Raw genomic sequence first — 21,198 nt, 5'->3', positions numbered from 1 at the left:
TTGGCTTTAATGGCACCACCTTTGGTGGCAGACTTTTGGGAGACTACAAGATTTTGTGTAGAGATGCTATTACAATTTATCCACCCCCAGCCCCCCCCCCCCCCCCCCAAAAAAAAAAAAAAAAAAAAAAATACCGGTATGTTTAAATTCTATGCAGGAATGATTGATTACAGTTCTATTTCACATATAAATATAACATCATAAGACATGTACACATTCTTAGCTTAAGCATGAAAAAAAAAACCTCACAAGATCACAGCTCCACCCTTCATTTTCTCACTTTAGGAAAATATTGTATGGTTTCTTTGACAGACAAGCATTTTAACTAATTAAAAAGAAATATACACCACAACCTAGTAACAGGATAACTTTGTTTCTCATTTTCAGGTGAGTATCACATCCCCTGAAAAGATCTAAAATTGTGATGCAAAATCTTCAATGGCAAAAAAAATCAAAGAGCTTTGCTGTTGTAACTTGACTTGCCCTAACAATTATAGACAGAAAAATAATATAATACTAGAAATAAATCATTTCATTATGAAAGGGAGAGAGATAGAGGGAGAAGGAGGGAGAGAGAAATAGAGAGAGAGAGAGAGAGAGAGAGAGAGAGAGGAAGAGAGAGAGAGAGAGAGAACACCCAGGGTGTTATATTGTGTCACAAGCAATATTCTTTAGGAACCTGTTCATCTCACAAGAACTCTAATAGTTACAAATCGTTTTGATTCGATTTTAATTAGTACATGTACCCCTCACAGTCTCTCTCTATCCATCCTGACCTCCTATTGTCTCCCATCTGACGTTACTAGGCTCCATGGGGGGCCATTTACATCAAAATACTTGTAACATGCAAATCAGATTAATAGCTCTGCAGTCATCAACTGAACACAAAAGCTAAGGCTACCTGGCTACCTGCCAAATTTCCATAGCCACACACCTGCTCCTCTCTGTCTCTCTGTCTCTCTCTGTCTCTCTCTGTCTCTCTCTCTCTCTTCTCAATCTCTCTCTCAATCTTTCACTCTCTCTCTCTGTCTCACTCTCTTTTTCTTATCACACGTCCTCTTCCATTGTCTTCTTTCTCTCTCCATCTTTCTATGATTCTCTTCCCCGCCCCCCCCCCCCCCCCTCTCTCCTCACTTATCCCTTTTACAATACTCATTAAAAGAAACACACTGTTCATTGTATTGTGTGTCCTGTCATTTCATTTTCGGAGACGCCCGTTTCCCAATCGCATTAGCAACGAGGAGGGTCCATGAAGGGGCGTGAAGAAACAAAGCCCTTTGTCTGATTTTTCCTTCAGTATCCATGATTTATCTACATCCACATGTACAAGTATGACAACATCTTCCTCCAATTGGATTACACTCTACAATTACAAAACAGATGACTAAAGAAAAAAGACGTAGCAAATACATGATACATCGTACAAGCAGGGGTATCAATTTAAACATAGCACACCATATTTCAGTCATCTTATAGGTTTTCTTTTTTCCCAGGATAAAGCTCTTGGTTAAGAAGTGTGCAGCCTTGCAATTACTAGGGATTCTGATTGCCCTTAGTAGACTGCAAATTTACTGGCCTAAGATCTCATCCGTCCAAACTTTTATCAAACTCTGAAAATTATCAAACTGAGATGACTGCATGTCTTGACAAAGCATGTCGATTGTCTTCTTTAAATTGCTTGACACATTATACTTGATTCTTTTACCACTGGTATAATGTGTATGCCACTATACCTACAATATTTCCCAGTCTCTCAATTACTCATATGTATATATAGCAAACTGGTCCACCCAATACTCACTTTTCTTGGACCCCAGTCCCATCATATTGCTATACAATAATTACAACTAAACTGGCTCTTCTTGTGCTCAAACTGTATTGGATGACTGGTAAATCGGATATGCTGACTCCTCAGAAGCAAGAATTACTGGCAAAATAGATGAATATACTTGAATGGGTCAGAAAGTCTGTAGCTCAGATGACTGTTTTAACATGACATCAAGAAAGGTACTTGGTGTGCACACTTGTAACATTTCAGGGCCTTGGAACATTTCAGAACCGGCGAGTCGAAATCTCCTTTGCACAATGGAGATGATTGTCCGAGTACAACCTCACATCTCAGCAATGACTCATACGTAGTTCCCTGATGGTATTCACCTTTCCATGGTTCACGAAGCCACCGAAGCCTGTTGCTGCTGTACGACGGGCGATGACGACAGGGCTAGGGAAGGGGACACAGAGGGCGATGTTCTGTTCGACACTGGCTCAATGACGTCCTTGATCTGGGACCACTTGTCTCCGAGAGCCTTGGCGAAGTGATCGTCGACAGACCCTGTGATGTTGACTTCTTTAGGTGATAAGGATTGTCTGAGGGTGGGGGAGGGGGCTGCAGGTGGACTGGTGGCTGTGGGTGGGGGACTGGAGTAGGCCTCACGGTAGTTTTGCCCAAGCTTCTTCTGAAATGCTCTTCAATGTCAGGATCTATATCTGCAAAGGAAACATGCAAATGGTTAATGGTATAAGATATGCTAGTGTATGTAGAGTACTATTCTTTCACTCACAGATTCCAAGATTAATTATGGAATTCTATATGTCTACTAAAAGATGATTACCACTGCTAACAGCTGACAACTTACATTAATCTTTTCCTAGTCCATGAAGAGATCATTATTTCCTTTGTGGTATAAAATTCCTATTATGGTATTCACCTCATGCTTTTGAGGAATGGTGGATATTTCTTCTGATCACTTTGCACACCAATACTCTTCAGATTGCTACATGAATCACATCAATCTCTAAATTAAACTTACAGTTCTTTCCTTTAAACTGCTATTTGAAGCTCTTAAGACATCATTTCAGATCAAACAATTGGAGACCACACGCACACACAAACAAGTTCTCTTCTCACCTGCATTCTGTGGTTGTAAAGGTAAGTGATTCTGAGGCATCTTAGCTGACCACCTCTCTGCGCTACTCGCCCTTCCGTTGAGGTACGGGGGTACTGGACCGAGCCCCGCCCCAGCGCCAGGAACCATAGCTACCGGTCCTCCATCAGTCCTGTTGGGTTCTCGCAGGAGGGGTGCAGGGGCGCAGGTGATGACCGAGGGGCGTAGAAGCTGCTGGGGCATGTTACGGTGTCTAAGGGAGGGGTGGGGTGGTGGGGGGATGGTCGCTGAGGGTCTCTTGTGAAGGGTTTCCTGTGACATGAGACCAGAGCTGCTTGGAATAGGAAGGTCTGGGTTGATCTCAGGAATCCCTACCATCTCACTCGTGATTAATCTACAAACAATTTGAAAGAGACAAAAAGAACAATAATGAATGATCATGGAGTACCTTACATTGCTTTCAAATCATATGAAAAGACTTATTGGTGTTTACATGGATGATGGAACCTGTTTTTTTTACCTCTGATGAACTCTGCATACCGTATAGTGGTGGTTATTTTACCTGACTGCTAAGAAAGTATAAGTGCTTGTTAGTAAGCAACCAGAGGGGTGACGGCTTTAGGTCCTTACCGAAAGACTAGTAATGAGGATTAATGCCTTTCCAAAGGGCACAAGCACATCGCCTTGGTTTCAAACCTGGGTCACCGGATTAGCTAGAGACCACTGCTCTACCAACTGAGCTATCGCGCATACCGTCAGTCAGTAGTGAATATCTCCAACCATTATGGCAAGCTTTGAAAGAACTCCATTCCTGTTACATGTACCGGTACGTCCAATAAAACTTTTGAATGGAAATAATCATTCTAAAGACAAATGGTTCATTTTTCCCCCTTTTTATTTTGACTGGAGGTGACTGATGATGAATACGAGAGTCCATTTGTTATGTTTCATGCATTAACTAGTATATGCTACCATTTCAATTATATTTACCTACAGTACATATACAGGTAGAAACCTACTTAAAGAGTGAAGACCATATCATATTGCATCAAAAGAAAGTTCATGCTATGAAATAGTAATGCACACACTGTTTGGCCATTCTTGTACATTGCATGTGGGAGTTGTTCTCATTGTATTACCGGTAGGTCAATTCTACCCAAAAGGACATTCCGTTAACAAAAGGCCTCCAGTAAAAGAATGCCATACATTTGAGATATTAAGAACCAGTCAATCTCTCTGGTCAAGCTATGGCCCCCATTGTTGACCAGCACGTCCAGACCCTTAGGACAAAAAGAGTTCACCATTTTACAAATTTTGTCCACCGCCCTTTCACCAGCCACCACCCACAATCTACTTTTTTTGTTATTACTTCAGCCTAGGTAGCTGGGCATGAAGTGCAACAGATCTGCAAATACATTCCAACTCTGTGCATGATCAATTAAATTGAAACAGAAAGATAACATACATTTTTATAGGCAGAAGATCACATGCAAAAGTTTGTACTATGACAGGCCAGCCCAGCTCAAACAAATTTGACTTTAAACTCAAGCTCATGCACACCGGAAAACTAATTCAGTCAATATCATGCAGTTAAATCTGTATTCAAACATTTTTCAATAACTGCAATTCTTTTATAGTATATATGTACACCGTACATATACAAACTCTACACTGTATTTACATTGTGAACTTGTGGAAAGAAAGTGTTGATTTAATTTTGTTTATATTCCTTTTTATCACAAATGCTTCCATTTCATAATATGTTTCATCACCAAATCAACCAATAGTCTGACTCAATGTCCTCTGAACGAAAAAAGATTAAGTTTACAATATGAATGGGCCTATGGATTGAAGCAGACACCATCAACTCACATATGCCAGGAATGTGGCTTATCCATGGCACTGAGCAAATAATATTTCAACCATTTGATTCTTATCTTTTCTGAGGGTCAGAGTGTACAATTCTGCCAGAAAAAGAAAAAGAAAATTAAAATCCAAACGAGCTTCTACCGGGTTCATGATTTGCATGCTTACAGTTTCACACGTAGACATAATTTCTACTACTAGCACAGACTTTACCATTTGTTCGTGCAATGTGGAAGTGCTTATGCTGAGCAAAATTTACAAAGTAAAGAAAAACACTGACACGATACAAGAAACAATCACTTGGGGTTGTTTGGGATTGCCAATATTGATCATATCTCATACATGCAAAAGGATCTTGATATATTTTGATATCATGTATACATCTAAACTAAAATTAAAGATAGATAGATAGAAATAGAAATAGAAAGAGAGAGAGAGAGAAAGAGAGAAAGAGAGGGGGGGGGGGAGAAGGAGAAGAAGAAGACCAAATAAAATGTAAATAAAAAAAGAAATGATAAAGACAAAATGTCTCCATAGTCAGAGGAAGTTTTTGACCATATAGGTGTGCTATAAACAGGGCCTCTATTTTTTTGTTTGTTGTTTGTTTATTTTTGAACGGGAGGAAGAGGGGATCATTTCCTGTTATGATGTGAGATACCGGTAAGCAAAGCAAAGCAAGACACTCACGTCTGCGTGCTGGCACACCTTGTTGATGTCGCTGCTGTGCTTGTAGCCTTGTGATTGTGATCACCACCATCGCCGCACCTCATGACGAGCGGACCTTCCCGTCTCTCTACGCTCCGCCGCTGCCGGTTGGTGCGTGACGGTAGCTCCTTCGGCGATTCTGATCGTCCACCCATGGCGTAACCCATGTCACCTGTAAATAACAGATAGAGATAAATGAGTTACCGATTAGAAATATTAGATTGATGAAGATGATAAATGCATCACAGGACATGAGCAACTGATGATACATTACAAACACTGCCCAAGACCAATATCTTGAACATCGCAAAAGCACTTTCTGTCACACGTCTAGAAGTGCGCACAACATCTTTAATTAAAGGAGAAAATTTATGGCAATAAGGAAATTTATGATGGAAATTTATGATTGACTCATTGACATCATACTCTTCTGCAAGACTCAATTTTTACAGTACCTGCATAATGCTACAGTATCATACCAAGGAAAGTATTTTGAACGCAACAAACACATACAAATGTAAGGGTACCGCATCAAATATGGAAGCACATGTGTACCGCATCAAATATGGAAGCACATGTGTACTTGAGGCTTATTTTCCAGTATTAATCATTGATAAAGATCGAGAATTGAACTTATTGACCATTGTTCTAAAAATCTCCTCTTGACCATACAACTTGAATACATGTGACTCATTGCTTTGTACACAATGGTTCTGTTTGACATCAGATACTTGACCTCAACGTGACATCATAAAAAAAGGTCAACTTGTCTGTCCAGTCTCCCTCCCATTCATATGATAAGATCATCCCAATATACTTTTTGTACAGACTACAATTTTATCATGGTGGCCCCTGCATGTACATGTATGTACCTACCAAGGGGACTGGGTGTATTAGTACATTAGGATGAGAAAAAGTAAAAAATAAATTTAGTTAATTTCTGAAAAAATACACTGTAAGATGAAATTTAAGATGTAGCTGCTTCAATGCCCTTTTTATAGTGCAAAATAATATGTTCCACTTTTTCAATAGCACAAGATATAAGCATTGTTTACAGACTTTCTTAAAAGTACAAATAATATTTCATGATTTTTATACAGACTTATATCCAAGCTCTCCCAGGAAGCACAAAGAGAACACATTTCCCAAAATGATAAATCTCATGAATTATGACAATAAAATGTGATGTTTATTAGTGTCGCCTGTGCACTTCCTTCATTCTTTTTGACAGCATTAGGCAACATTCTCCCTGGGATACAAACAAAAATGTCTCCCGTCTCTAACCTTTTTTTAAGGACTTTCCTTTTTTTTCTTTGATTTCTTCTCTCTAGGTGTGTCCTCATCAGCTCAAGATTTGCCAAATAGCCCGCTATTTCTGATTTGGGAAATAATCCTGAAGTTACAAATCACGTCTTCATCAGCTCGAGATTCGACCTCGAAACTTGAAACTCGACCTTGAGAAATTAGCTTGAGATATTTCGCTTAGCGTTCGCGCATAGTGCGAGTCTTCAGGCTGGTGAAGCCGCACCTGACCAATAGCGGGATATTTTGCCAAATAGTGGGATATTTTGCAAACTATCCCAAGATATCTTGGGCTGATTATCCCGACAATATATCCTGCTAATTGCAACTTCAGGCAGATGAAGACGCAAACTAGCTGGATAATTTGCGATCGAGATAGTTGAAATAGCGGGATATTTGGCAATCTGGAGCTGATGAGGACAGGCCTTCTTTCCTTTTTTCCATCTTTGTGCATGCGTGCAAGCAAACGCTCTGTAGGCAAAGCTGGTCAGCCACTTTCCCACGCTATCAACAGGCCTCAGCTATGCAGACTATGTAGAGAATGGAGCCTAGGGATTGATTTAATTTTCTTCTCCGCGACAGAAACAGACAGGGGGACAGCCACTGACAAAACAGTTCAACTTTCTTTCCCTTTCTTTTTTTTTTTCTTATCTGACAATTTCCAAGTTAATGCTGCAGGGCTTTCATCGAAAGGGTGCGGTGCGGTGCGGCGCGGTGTGGTGTGCTCAACGCACCCATTCGATAAAAGAGGGGGGCCTTTTCTCGAAAGGGTGCGTTGAGAGCGGAGTACCGTTTTAACACACCCTTTCGATGAAAGCGGGGGGGCTTTTCTCGAAAGGGTGCGTCGACTAGTCTTTCGCATCAGTCGTTTAAAATGAGGATCTCGGACAGAAGGTAATAGTTGCCAATTTAAGTATATCGAAAATGTATTAAATAAAATGGAATGGTCTTGATTACAGAGTGGTCTTTTTCGTTATTACTATGTTGACAGAGAGAAGGAAAAAAGGGAAAGGGAAGATAAAAGGAAAGAAAGAAGAATAAGAAGAGAAGAGGGAAACGGGGGGGGGGGGGCGAAGGACTCTTGCCCCCCCCCCCCCGCCAAAAAATAAATCAGAGAGAGAGAGAAGGGAAAGGGAAAGAGAAGATAAAAGGAAAGAAAGAAGAGGAAGAAGAAGAAAAGAGGGAAACGGGGGCAAAGGGCTTTTGCCTCCTCCTCCCCCCCGCCAACAAATAAATAGGAGAGAGAGAGATAGAGAGAAGGGAAAGGGAAAGGGAAAGAAAATATAAAAGGAAAGAAAGAAGAAGAAGAAGGAAAGAGGGAAACGGGGGAAGGGCGAAAGGGAGAGAGAGAGAAGGGAAAGGGAAATGGAAAGAGAATATGAAAGGAAAGAAAGAAGAGGAAGAAGAATAAAAAGAAAAGAGGGAAACGGGGGCGAAGGGCTCTTGCCTCCTCCCCCCCCCCCCGCCAACAAATAAATAGGAGAGAGAGAGAGAGAGAGAGAGAGAGAGAGAGAGAGAGAAGGGAAAGGGAAAGAAAATATAAAAGGAAAGAAAGAAGAAGAAGAAGGAAAGATGGATACGGAGGAAGGGCGAAAGGTTCTTACCCCCCCCCACCCCCTCCCGCCAAAAAAATAAATAACAGAGAGAGAGAGAGAAGGGAGAGGGAAAGAAAATCTAAAAGGAAAGAAAGAAGAGGAAGAAGAATAAGAAAAGAGGGAAAGGGGGCGAAGGGCTCTTGCCTCCCCCCTGCCAACAAATAAATAAGAGAGAGAGAGAGAAGGGAAAGGGAAAGAAAATATAAAAGGAAAGAAAGAAGAAGAAGAAGGAAAGATGGATACGGGGGAAGGGCGAAAGGTTCTTACCTCTCCCCCCCCCCCTTCCCGCCAAAAAAATTAATAAGAGAGAGAGAGAGAAGGGAGAGGGAAAGAAAATCTAAAAGGAAAGAAAGAAGAGGAAAAAGAATAAGAAAAGAGGGAAAGGGGGCGAAGGGCTCTTGCCAACAAAATAAATAAGAGAGAGAGAGAGAAGGGAAGGGAAAGAGAAGATAAAAGGAAAGAAAGAAGAGGAAGAAGAAGAAGAAAAGAGGGAAACGGGGGCGAAGGGCTCTTGCCTCCTCCCCCCCCCCGCCAACAAATAAATAGGAGAGAGAGAGAGAGAGAAGGGAAAGGAAAAGAAAATATAAAAGGAAAGAGAGAAGAAGAAGGAAAGATGGATACGGGGGAAGGGCGAAAGGTTCTTACCCCCCCCCCCCCCCTTCCCGCCAAAAAAATTAATAAGAGAGAGAGAGAGAAGGGAGAGGGAAAGAAAATCTAAAAGGAAAGAAAGAAGAGGAAAAAGAATAAGAAAAGAGGGAAAGGGGGCAAAGGGCTCTTGCCAACAAAATAAATAAGAGAGAGAGAGAGAGAGAAGGGAAAGAGAAGATAAAAGGAAAGAAAGAAGAGGAAGAAGAAGAAGAAAAGAGGGAAACGGGGGCGAAGGGCTCTTGCCCTCCCCCCCCCCCCGCCAAAAATAAATAAGAGAGAGAGAAGGGAGAGGGAAAGAAAATATAAGAGGAAAGAAAGAAGAGGAATAAGAAGGAAAGAGGGAAACGGGGGAAGGGCGAAGGGCTCTTGCCCCCCCCCCCCCGCCAACAAAATAATAAGAGAGAGAGAGAGTGAAGGGAAAGGGAAAGAAAATATAAAAGGAAAGAAAGAAGAGGAAAAAGAATAAGAAAAGAGGGAAACAGGGGCGAAGTGCTCTTGCCTCCTCCCTCCCCCCCCCCCCGCCAAAAAATAAATAAGAGAGAGAGAGAGAGAATCTGTTCTGATCCTGGTCCTGATCCTCAAGAGGGATATAAAGATGACCAATAAGAACGTTATCGTTCGAGAGAGAGTGTTTGTTGCTTCTAGAACATTTTAGAATTAAGTCCCATCACATTGCAGTTGTGGGGAGGGACTATGATTATATTACCCCCTTGGATGGCTTCCCATAAGAGTCCGGCTTTGAAGGTTTCGACTGCGTCGCAGGCAAAGATGCTGGGGGGGGGGGGGGGGGGGGAGTAAATTCCAGGCCCGTATGGTTCTTGGAAAGAAGGTGAGTCGAGATATATCCGTCTTGCATCTTATGTTGGAGAAGGAGAGGGAAAGAGAAGATAAAAGGAAAGAAAGAAGAGGAAGAGGAAGAAGAATTTGTGTTCTGCCAGTGTCACAAATAGATATATAAATATGCTCATCTGACGATAATTTGATGTATAAAAACCCTCACCTTCTTGGGGCTCCGCCCCTTGGATCCAACACCAATTTGTGTCCTTCCAGTGTCACAAATAGATATAAAAATATGCTCATCTGACCGTTATTTATTGCCCAAAACCCCTGAGCTTCCGGGTGCTCCACCCCCTGGACCCCACGCCATTTCGTGACCCTGTGTCACAAATAAGGTATAAAATAATAATTATTTAATGGACAAAAGTCCTGAGCTTCTGGGGGCTCCGCCCCCTGGACCCAACACCAAATTGTGTCCTGCCACTGTCACAAATAAGGTATAAAATTATGCTCATCCGACGTTAATTTTGATGTTTAATACCCCTGAGCTTCTGAGGGCTCCGCCCTGTGAAAAAAACGTGTAAAAAAAACACGTTAAAATTTACCGTTTTTGGGAGATACACCCCCCCCCCCTGGCGTTCAAGGGGGGGGGGGGGGTACGATTTTTCAAATTTTTGAGGGCCCCAAAAAAGATTAGTGCTCTCTAGTAATTTCGCGACTACTCCGGAACCGCGGCAGATATAAAGTTTTTCTTTCATGACTTTTTTCTTTCGAGTCTTACGCATCTTTTGAAACATTTTTTTTGTTGAAAATCGGACGTATAATTGCGGAGTCACGTGACCTTTTGTTTTTGCATGTCAGCCCTAAAATCGCTCATTTTTGTGATTTATGTACCAAACATATGGAAATACCATTTATTCTTTTAAAAAAAGAGAAAACATTGGTTATTTGGTCTTGTTTCAAGTAAATGTGTTTGATTTTGGCTAAAAATAGTTGAATTGTGGTTAGAAATGAAATGAAATAACAAAATAATATAATACATAAATACAAATTATCAAAACAAGAGATAACATAGGGATAAACTGGCTCTTCCAACTTTGTTGTCGTATTATTATTCTAACGAATATATGAAGTGAAAAAGAACGCTCGAATATGAATTATATATGATTTATGGGTAAATATGTGAATTCTCTGACCTTGTTTGCATAAATTACCATAAATATGCATTTTCGCGGCGATCGGCTGTGAAACGGCCGAGATCTTAGGGGACCCCCCCCCCCCACCCTCAAGCCCACTCCAATCACATTGAAAAAAAGTATGACTTAAATCATCTCTCTCATCATTATACCGCTATAGTATTCATGTTTTTAATATTATTTATTGTCCATTAAACAAGTTCATAGAGAAAATACTTATCTCTCTGCAACATTAAAAAAGAATCTTCATTAATATGTCTTAATTTGTATTGATAGCCTTGTGGTCGCCAACAGTGGCGAAGGCAGGGGCGTCTCCAAAGGGGGTGTGGGGGTGCGACACCCCCCCCCACCTGTCAGGATATTGTCGGTAAAATTGCGCTGCCGTCGGGAAAAAAGAGAAAAGGGGGAGGGGAAAAAAGAGAGTAAAAGGGAAAGAAACGAAAAAAAAGAAAAAGAAAGGAAAGAAAAGAGAAGAAAGAAAAGAAAGAAAGAAAAAAAAAAAAAAACGAAAAGAGGGAGAATAGGAAAGAAAGGAGGCAACAGCCCTTCGCCCCCGTTTCCCTCTTTTCTTCTTATTCTTTTCTTTCTTTCCTTTTATCTTCTCTTTCCCTTTCCCTTCTCTCTCTCTCTTATTTATTTTTTGGCGGGGGGGAGGGGGAGGGCTAGGAGGCCAGAGCCCTTCGCCCCCGTTTCCCTCTTTTCTTCTTATTCTTTTCTTTCTTTCCTTTTATCTTCTCTTTCCCTTTCCCTTCTCTCTCTCTCTCTTATTTATTTTTTTGGCGGGGGGAGGGGAAGGAGGGCTAGGAGGCAAGAGCCCTTCGCCCCCGTTTCCTTCTTTTTCCTCTTCTTTCTTTCCTTTTATCTTCTCTTTCCCTTTCCCTTTCCCTTCTCTCTCTTACTTATCTTTTGGCGGGGGGGGGGGGGGGGAGGAGGAGGAGGCAAGAGCCCCTCTTTTCTTCTTATTCTTCTTCCTTTCCTTTTTTATTCTCTTTCCCTTTCCCTTTCCCTTTTCTCTTTCTCTCTTATTTATTTTTTGGCGGGGGGGGGGGGGGAGGCAAGAGCCTTTCGCCCCCGTTTCCCTCTTTTCTTCTTCTTCTTCCTCTTCTTTCTTTCCTTTTAGATTTTCTTTCCCTCTCCCTCTCTCTCTCTCTCTCTCTCTCTCTTATTTATTTTTTGGCGGGAGGGGGGAGGGTGGGGAGGTAAGAATCTTTCACCCTTCCCCCTATCCATCTTTCCTTCTTCTTCTTCTTTCTTTCCTTTTATATTTTCTTTCCCTTTCCCTTCTCTCTCTCTCTCTTATTTATTTGTTGGCAGGGGGGAGGCAAGAGCCCTTCGCCCCCTTTCCCTCTTTTCTTATTCTTCTTCCTCTTCTTTCTTTCCTTTTAGATTTTCTTTCCCTCTCCCTTCTCTCTCTCTCTCTGTTATTTATTTTTTTGGCGGGAGGGGGTGGGGGGGAGGTAAGAACCTTTCGCCCTTCCTCCGTATCCATCTTTCCTTCTTCTTCTTCTTTCTTTCCTTTTATATTTTCTTTCCCTTTCCCTTCTCTCTCTCTCTCTCTCTCTCTCTCTCTCACTCTCTCTCTCTCCTATTTATTTGTTGGCGGCGGGGGGGGGGAGGAGGCAAGAGCCCTTCGCCCCCGTTTCCCTCTTTTCTTTTTATTCTTCTTCCTCTTCTTTCTTTCCTTTCATATTCTCTTTCCATTTCCCTTTCCCTTCTCTCTCTCTCCCTTTCGCCCTTCCCCCGTTTCCCTCTTTCCTTCTTCTTCTTCTTTCTTTCCTTTTATATTTTCTTTCCCTTTCCCTTTCCCTTCTCTCTATCTCTCTATCTCTCTCTCTCCTATTTATTTGTTGGCGGGGGGGAGGAGGAGGCAAAAGCCCTTTGCCCCGTTTCCCTCTTTTCTTCTTCTTCCTCTTCTTTCTTTCCTTTTATCTTCTTTTCCCTTTCCCTTCTCTCTCTCTCTGATTTATTTTTTGGCGGGGGGGGGGGGGGCAAGAGTCCTTCGCCCCCCCCCCCCCGTTTCCCTCTTCTCTTCTTATTCTTCTTTCTTTCCTTTTATCTTCCCTTTCCCTTTTTTCCTTCTCTCTGTCAACATAGTAATAACGAAAAAGACCACTCTGTATCAAGACCATTCCATTTTATTTAATACATTTTCGATATACTTAAATTGGCAACTATTACCTTCTGTCCGAGATCCTCATTTTAAACGACTGATGCGAAAGACTAGTCGACGCACCCTTTCGAGAAAAGCCCCCCCGCTTTCATCGAAAGGGTGTGTTAAAACGGTACTCCGCTCTCAACGCACCCTTTCGAGAAAAGGCCCCCCTCTTTTATCGAATGGGTGCGTTGAGCACACCACACCGCGCCGCACCGCACCGCACCCTTTCGATGAAAGCCATGCTGCAGGCCCTTTTTTATTATGTGATGCATTTTCACAACTTTTGTCAATCTTTTCAATGGATAAACTTGATTATTTACTACAAAGAAGCTACAACTTATCTAGTGTTACAAAATAATAACTGTTGCATCTGTTTAGAGCCATAAGGACATTAATTCATATACTTCAACATAAACTTAACGTCATTTCCTTTGGAAACTACAATGTAGTTTGAGGAAAACAAACAGGAAAAGGGATCATTAATACTGTGAAAGAATTCTGAACTATAACATACACAGTGATATATGAAGAATACATTCTTGGCTTAATTTTTGTGCGTTATGGAATCCTTACTACGTACAGAGGACCCAGCCCTATTGTCAACAGAACTGACAATAGCCTCGGTATTTTTGTTCACCTCTTCTATGTATTTCATTCCCTTTGTTGGGAAGGCTGGTATGCCAGGAATTCTTAATGACTCGCGATATTGATTTACAGACAATGAAAATGAACCAGAGATCCATAAACGAGCAAGCATATCTATAGCATAGGAGATAAGATGACTCAAACTAAAGCAAGGTTGTATTTCAAAAGTATGCAAGACACCGTGTAAAATATGAAAAAAGGTATTATTTACTCATATACAGCTTCCTACAATTGAAATAAAAGACTTTTTTCCTGAACTTTGCAAAATACGACATTGACACACTAAGCAATTTTCTAAAGCTTCCATACATAACAATGGAAAGCATTGCATGTGTTCTTTGAAATCAGGAAATTTGAGTTAGAAATGCTAGTAGCAATCATTTTAATACTTGGCTTTGCAATTCAATTTGAAATTCTTCAAATAGTTTGATCTAATGGAATTTGAGACACCCACACAGGCCACATATACAGTTTCGAATTATTGACTACTGTACATCATATAATTGCTGTAGGCCCTAACTCATTGTAAATATGCCATACTGTCGCATGACAATGCACAAAATGAATATAAATTATGATTAAAGAATTGTTTGTAAAACATCACATTTGCAAACACCCCATACACCTCTTTTGTACTTCAGTCTCAACAAGATATGGGAAGGTCATACATGTACATACATACTTATTAATTCAAGAAGGCAAAAGACAATGAAAATAATTATCCAGTTATAATGATACAACTAAGATTTAAATCTATTGAAAAATCTATTCACATTTAATAATCACTTCCTCATACAAATTCATTAAAAGAATGTGACATTATAAACTTCACATACTTGTACCTATAGCTTAAAACAAAGAGATACTACTTTGCTTGAAACAATAAGGCTCATGTGACACTCTGGTTACTTGTATCACATGTTCGAATTGAGTTCATAAAAATAGGACAGTTGCATGATTTGTCAAACTAATTTTAATCAGAAAGGGAAAAAATATGATTTATATAAGGAGAAAATCAATTACAGACAGGAGGTATACCATTCTATTTTCATTCTTATTCTCGTCTTCAGATCAACTGGGAATTTGTCGCTCAGTTTCTAGATATACACCTCGTGTCATCTCTTCTTATTAAACAAGAAGATAATGGGAAACAACTTCAGGGGCAGCCCTTTTGAATAATCCCAATAAAATGATATAACATTCTTTTTACATATGGTATTCTAAATATGGGATGAGCGATATTTCCGTGTCGGAAAGTGCATGTATCACGGCTACTTTTAACCCCCTTTTTTGCTTGTACTGGACTTAGTCATAATCATCATAAAACAGATGTATTTCCTGCCAATTTGTGTTTGATTCTATCCCAATCCAAGCCTGCACCTAAATTACCTCTATTTCCAGGAGTGGAAACATTAAAGCATCAAATCAAATTCAACTTGACTGTTCTTCCGGACAAGAGATGAGAAAAAGAATGAACAAATGGAGAGCAAAAGAATTTGAAAAAGGAAAGAAATCTTTAAGAGTTTTTACAGGTTGAAGTGGAGAGTAGTGCTGTAACATCACGGATATCTCCAATTCCGTTTAACCGCCAGTCAAAACCGGACGGTTTTCGGTTAAACGATTAAAAAAAAATAAAAAAAAAAAAAAAAATAAATAAAAAAAAAAAAAAAATAATTTTTTTTTTTTTTACTGACTCTGTCGGCAACTTTCATTTAACTGCGAGGTGCATTTAAAGGGGCCGATTTGTGCTGGTGAACTTGTCACAAATAATAGTAACAATGTTGTTTTTAGAAGAATGTGTAAGATCATTAATGTAAATTAAAAACAGTAGAGGACCTAGGACAGAACCTTGTGTAAAAGTTGGATGAATTATTATTATAAACTACATATTGAGATGATGAGATCTATTACAAAGATTACTTTCAAACCAAGATGACAGACAAATTGGAGTGTTGTTCTAGTTTTGGAGTGGTGAGTCCACACACAGATTACTGAGCTGGGAGACATTGCCAGGCATAGTGCCAGGTGGAGGGCATAAACCGAAACTTTAAAAAAAAAAAAAAAAAAAAAAAAAAATCTTAAAAAAAAAAAAAAAAAAAAATCTTTAAAAAAAAAAAAAAAAAAAAAAAATCGGGAAAACAAAACCGTCCAATTGAAAACGGAATCCGCCATCGGCGGTCGGATACCGGACGGTTAAACGTTTGACTACAGCACTAGTGGAGAGCCACCATAAAAGAGCTAGATACACAGACGAGACGGGGCAAGAGAAATTAAAAGGTAGGAGAAAGTGTAGATAAAGAGCTTTAAAGGAAAAGACCAGTTATGGTCATGCGATTGCATTGTGAAAGAAACGTTGTGGAATCGATCAGAAAAGGTTGATCATCTAGCATCTAGCATCTGCACGGTTCTGGAATCATCAAAATGATAAGAAATTTGGCCCATTCTTCGTAAAGTTACAAGCACTATACACAGAAAGATGTATATGGGACTACCCTATATCTCTCACAGACCATGAGAGAAACAAATTTACCAAATATATGAATTAGTAGGCGGTTTCCCGGCAAATTTGTTATCATCATGTATTAGTCAAAACATATTCTTTCACATGATTGGTAATGAGAGCTTCCATTTCATTTTTTGAAATTGGGTCGTTTCCAATACTGGTCTTTACCTTTAATCAAGGAAAAAAGTCACTACAATACATAAATGTAAAATGGTATAGAGGAAAATATACAGGAGAGAGGGAGACAGTAATAAAGAGAAAGACGGGAGGCAATAAATAGCTTCACAAAAGTGACGGAGAGAGAAACAAATTATGTCAATTGAGAGGTAAACATAAAAGAGGTAGGAAAGAAAGAAGGAACAGATGAAATACAAAAGATGAGTTTTTTCTTGAGAGCAATAAGTCATAAGTATAATAGCAAAAGTAGAATAAGTCAATTCATAGCCTCATGAAAACAAAACTAAGAAAAAATAAAAACAGTAAATTGGAAATATCCCCTCCCAATAAATCATGAGCAACCTTTATCTTTAACCTTTAATGTAGATCATGCAATTCATTAACCAGTTTCCCATTATTAATTAACTTTGTAAACTCTCTTTTTTCCATCGGAAGTACCAGATGTCTTGGAAACTGAACCTCCAAAGAAACTTGATTTAGATGAAGGTAACATCAAACATGGCATATTACTTGATTAAACTTCTTGTTTCTGTCAGGCCGAATTTCCTGTGCTTTTGAAAGAAGGAAATTGGGCAGAGCTAACAACATGTAGATGTTGCTTTTTCTTCCCACATTTTGGAATGCATCCAAAGTAGAAAAGGTGAATATCATAAAAAAACAAAAATATTAACTTTGCACAAATTACGAAAGATTCTACAAACAAAGGAGAAATAAATGGACAGCCTCAAGTGGGATTCCTAGTTGAAATCCCTTTTTTGGCGATGGGGGGGGGGGGGGGGGGGGGGGAGGGGGAGGCAAGGGCAACAAAGGGTATCTTCTGGAGGTTACCCTGGACTAGTAGGCAGTAGAGGGAAATACAACCTTGGTAGTAAACTACTCTAAAAGGATAGCAGAAAACCATAGAGGCAGACTGGTGAAAGTTTGAACGAAATCAGACAAAATTGAGTTAAAGTGAACCGCAAACACCACTTTAAGGGAACATCAGCTCAAACCAATGTAGGTAAGTCAACTTCTCTCTCTCGTCCCCCCCCCCCCCCCACCCCTCTCTCTCTCTCTCTGTGTCTCTCCACCCCCCATCCCCTCTCTCTCTCTCTCGTCCCTCCCACCCCCTCTCTCTCTCTCTCTCTCTCTCGTCCCCCCCCCCCCACTACTTACCCCCCACCCCTCTCTCTCTCTCCGTCTCTCTTCTTATGTTTAGGGGGGGGGGGGCTAACAACATATAGGCTGTTCCATTTTATTTTATTTTACACAAAGAAAATGAGTCTGTGACTGTGTGTACCAGACTAATTTACATGTACACATGCATGTATGCAACCTAAAGCCAAGGTATTTAATTCATGTATGACTCACGAGCTTACTATGACAGTCATGTCATCTCAACACCATACAAAAACCACATATACATGTAGTCTAGCTGTACAAACGCTACTGCTGTATTGTCTGCCGAGAGTCAAAAGGGCGTACTGTACATGTACTCCAGACACACATGTACTAGATGTACATGTCATTAACACCTTCTGGCTCTATTCCAAGGTTTCAAACAAAATGTGCTGTATATATGCATTCATAAATCTGCAAGACCGAAAATGCAGAAAATGTATGCTCCCCCTTTTAGAACAAGCCATATCTCTTCCAGTATCACTATGTACTTACCAATATTGTCTGCAGAGACTAGAGAGCCCAAAATGTGATTGGCATTTTACATACCGGTAGAGATAACGCCCTTATGTATCTCCAAGCAGACAATAGATCAATCAATATCAATCATACCATTTGCATTTATTGCAGGGTATTGGTAGTAAGGGAAATGTTGCTTCTGATCTACAAAAGTAATGATTTTGTAGTTCATTCTCAATGTTCTATTCATGCTGACAAAGATAAATGGTGTTCAGGTAATAATAATGTAGAAATGCTGCTTATTTCATAATGCTATTACCCACATGCATAAATTAAAATGTATTCCTTGTCAATTCATAACATCCTATGTACTGTACGTCACACTATACAACATATACACAGTCACACACAAACATTGCTGGCATCTATGATCATCCACTGTCCGCAGCCTCCGCATCGGTATGCATCAATTATGAATCTCTTTTCTCTTGTGCATGTATCTTGTTCTGAACATGCATAAATTAATTAATTAATTAGGGAGTGTTAAAATGTTGTTCTTTATTCCTTGTCAATTCATAACATCCTATGCTGGTATCTCTTTGGTACGATCACACTATACAGCACACACACCCTTACGACACACACACACACACACACACACACATTGCTGGCGTCCACTCTCCGAAGCCTCCGCATCGGTATGCATCAATTATGAATCTCTTTTCTCTTGTATCTTGTTCCACAGGTCCATCTGAATCTGATGAGGGACATGCATAAATTAATTAATGGAGTGTTAAAATGTTGTTCTTTATTCCTTGTCAATTCATAATATCCTATTGTGTGTACGTCACACTATACAACACACACACACATGGCTGGCATCTATGATGACTCTGCGCAGCCTGAGCATTGGTATGCATCAATTATGAATCTCTTTTCTCTCGTTTCTTGTTCTACCTCACCAATCTGATGAGGAACATGCATAAATTAATCAAAGGAGTGTTAAAACGTTGATCTTTATAACATCCTATGCTGGTATCTCTTCGGTACATCGCACTATACAGCACACACAAGCGCCTTTACACACACCCACACACACTGCTGGCATCCACTCTCAGCTCGCATCGGTATGCATCAATTATGAATCTCTTTTCTCTCGTATCTTGTTCCACCTCGCCATCTGATGAGGAACATGCCGGGAAGGCAGACAAACCGACGACGACGCGGAGAAAAATGAGTCATCTTTTCAATCATGGAGAAAAAAAAGCTAATTTATGCATCTTGTCTCCAAGCTGGTGGCAACAGTGAATATGTAGGAAGCTGTGCACATATCTACACTGTATACGAGTAAAGCCTGCATGCCGATACGCTGTTGTAAAAATACTGTTATCTGACTTATTGTATCTTATGACAAACAGTTATGGAAGGGAGAATTTAAGTCTAACATCTACCATGCTTTATTTATTCTTGATTCTTAAATCTTGGCTTTCATTTAAATTATCATTTTGTTTCTTAATGCGGATTCATTATTATCCTAATATTTTATATTTCCTTTAAAATTCACCCATGTTTAATTCTAAATATGAGTTCCTGTAGCTATGTTTTTTTGTTTAATTCATGATCGTTTTTTTCTGTGTTAATATAAAATAGCGTTATGAAAAATATACACATTATTCGTTGAAAGTGGGTATGAACTAGGATAATTATTTCAGTACATGTCACAGAGAACATTTGAAATTTTAAAACCTGGTCTCTATCCTCCTTAGCAATTTTGACTTATTCTCTTATTCATATTCCAACACATATTCTAGATGACAGGGTAAATACATGCAAGTCAGGTAGAGAAAAATTAATCTGTCAAATGACTTCCAGATGTAGAATAAAACATCTAAAAACCCTGAAGCCATCCTTCAAAGTTATGAATATAATTGCATTAAAAATATTTGCACCAATACAACTGCATGATAGCTGTACTATTTTATTACGTGCTCTAGAATCCAATTACACATGTACACCTGTATTGTTCCGGGGGGGGGGGGGGGGGGTTGAAACCATCATAAGGACAACTTCTTGGACATCTCATCCATAGAATCATGCGTTATAGAATCTGTGTACGCATTTTTAAGGGATGTCCGCCAACTTTGACGCACATACTGTATGGCGGCTTAGAGAAACTGGCCCCCAGATATCTATCATTATATTATCTGGTGATTTAAATTGAGCATTCAAACTTTTAATTACAATCAATTAATATAAAAAACAATAAAGTTAAAAATACAGTTGTTTACTTTCAAGCTCTCAGAAGATAGTGGGAGGTTCATACTCACAGAAAACGGTATTGATTTACATCAGACAGCGAGAAACAAAAACGCTTAAACAAACAAACACACCTGACCAACCTACCTGGTGGAGGAGATAAGTAGGGAAGATGAAAAGCATTGAAGCATGTCAAAAACGGTGCATAGCTCATTGTTTCCATCTCGTCACTCAAGAAATATAATACAACTTGATGTGGGACCAGCAGTTCAGAGTCAAGGTCTTGCACAGAAGCTAGCTGTAATCAATTTCTCAAGGACTGGCAGACGACCAAACCAAGTGAACACAAGAATCTTGGTTTATACTAGTCTAAACTTATTGTTTTGACGATTGAAACCAAGAAGTGATGACACAATTAACAGGGATTGGAGCAATCACCAGATATTACTACAGGAAGAAGCCGCAGAGTACTCCCACTGAGAGGAAACAGGTCGCAGGAAGTGGATCCTCTGTGAAGTCTTCAATCAAACACACACAATCGTTCCATCACCATCTCCTAGACTAGCCCAGCCGTTCATTTGGTCTGTGTTTGGGTTCCCAGCCTCTGATCCAACCACCACCACCGCTACTACCACCTCTTCGGTCTAACAAACCACGGGACTAATCATCCAATCAGGAGCTAGCGTCTTCCGCTGGCATCTCGTTCAAGCGATGGAACAAAAAATTCTTATAGGCATCAACTTGTTTTGTTAGTCTTGGTTGTTCAAACCAGTCTTCTACAGCAAGGAATATGATGGTGGGGACTTGCAGAGATAAAAGTTACAGCAAGAGGATCACTGATGCTGACACTCAATTGTAAACATTGGCAGGA

The 21,198-nt window shown here is 40.0% G+C and overlaps 1 pseudogene; it reads right to left on the bottom strand.

Annotated features, from left to right (window-relative positions):
- Positions 1-1,282: 1,282 nt before the first annotated feature.
- On the bottom strand, positions 1,283-20,603 carry LOC115918296 (annotated as a pseudogene).
- Positions 20,604-21,198: the final 595 nt, after the last annotated feature.

Source organism: Strongylocentrotus purpuratus, unplaced genomic scaffold, assembly GCF_000002235.5.
Source record: "Strongylocentrotus purpuratus isolate Spur 01 unplaced genomic scaffold, Spur_5.0 spur5_scaffold_6, whole genome shotgun sequence".
NCBI classification, from domain to species: Eukaryota; Metazoa; Echinodermata; class Echinoidea; order Camarodonta; family Strongylocentrotidae; genus Strongylocentrotus; species Strongylocentrotus purpuratus.
This window is presented reverse-complemented; position numbering and strand designations above follow the sequence as displayed.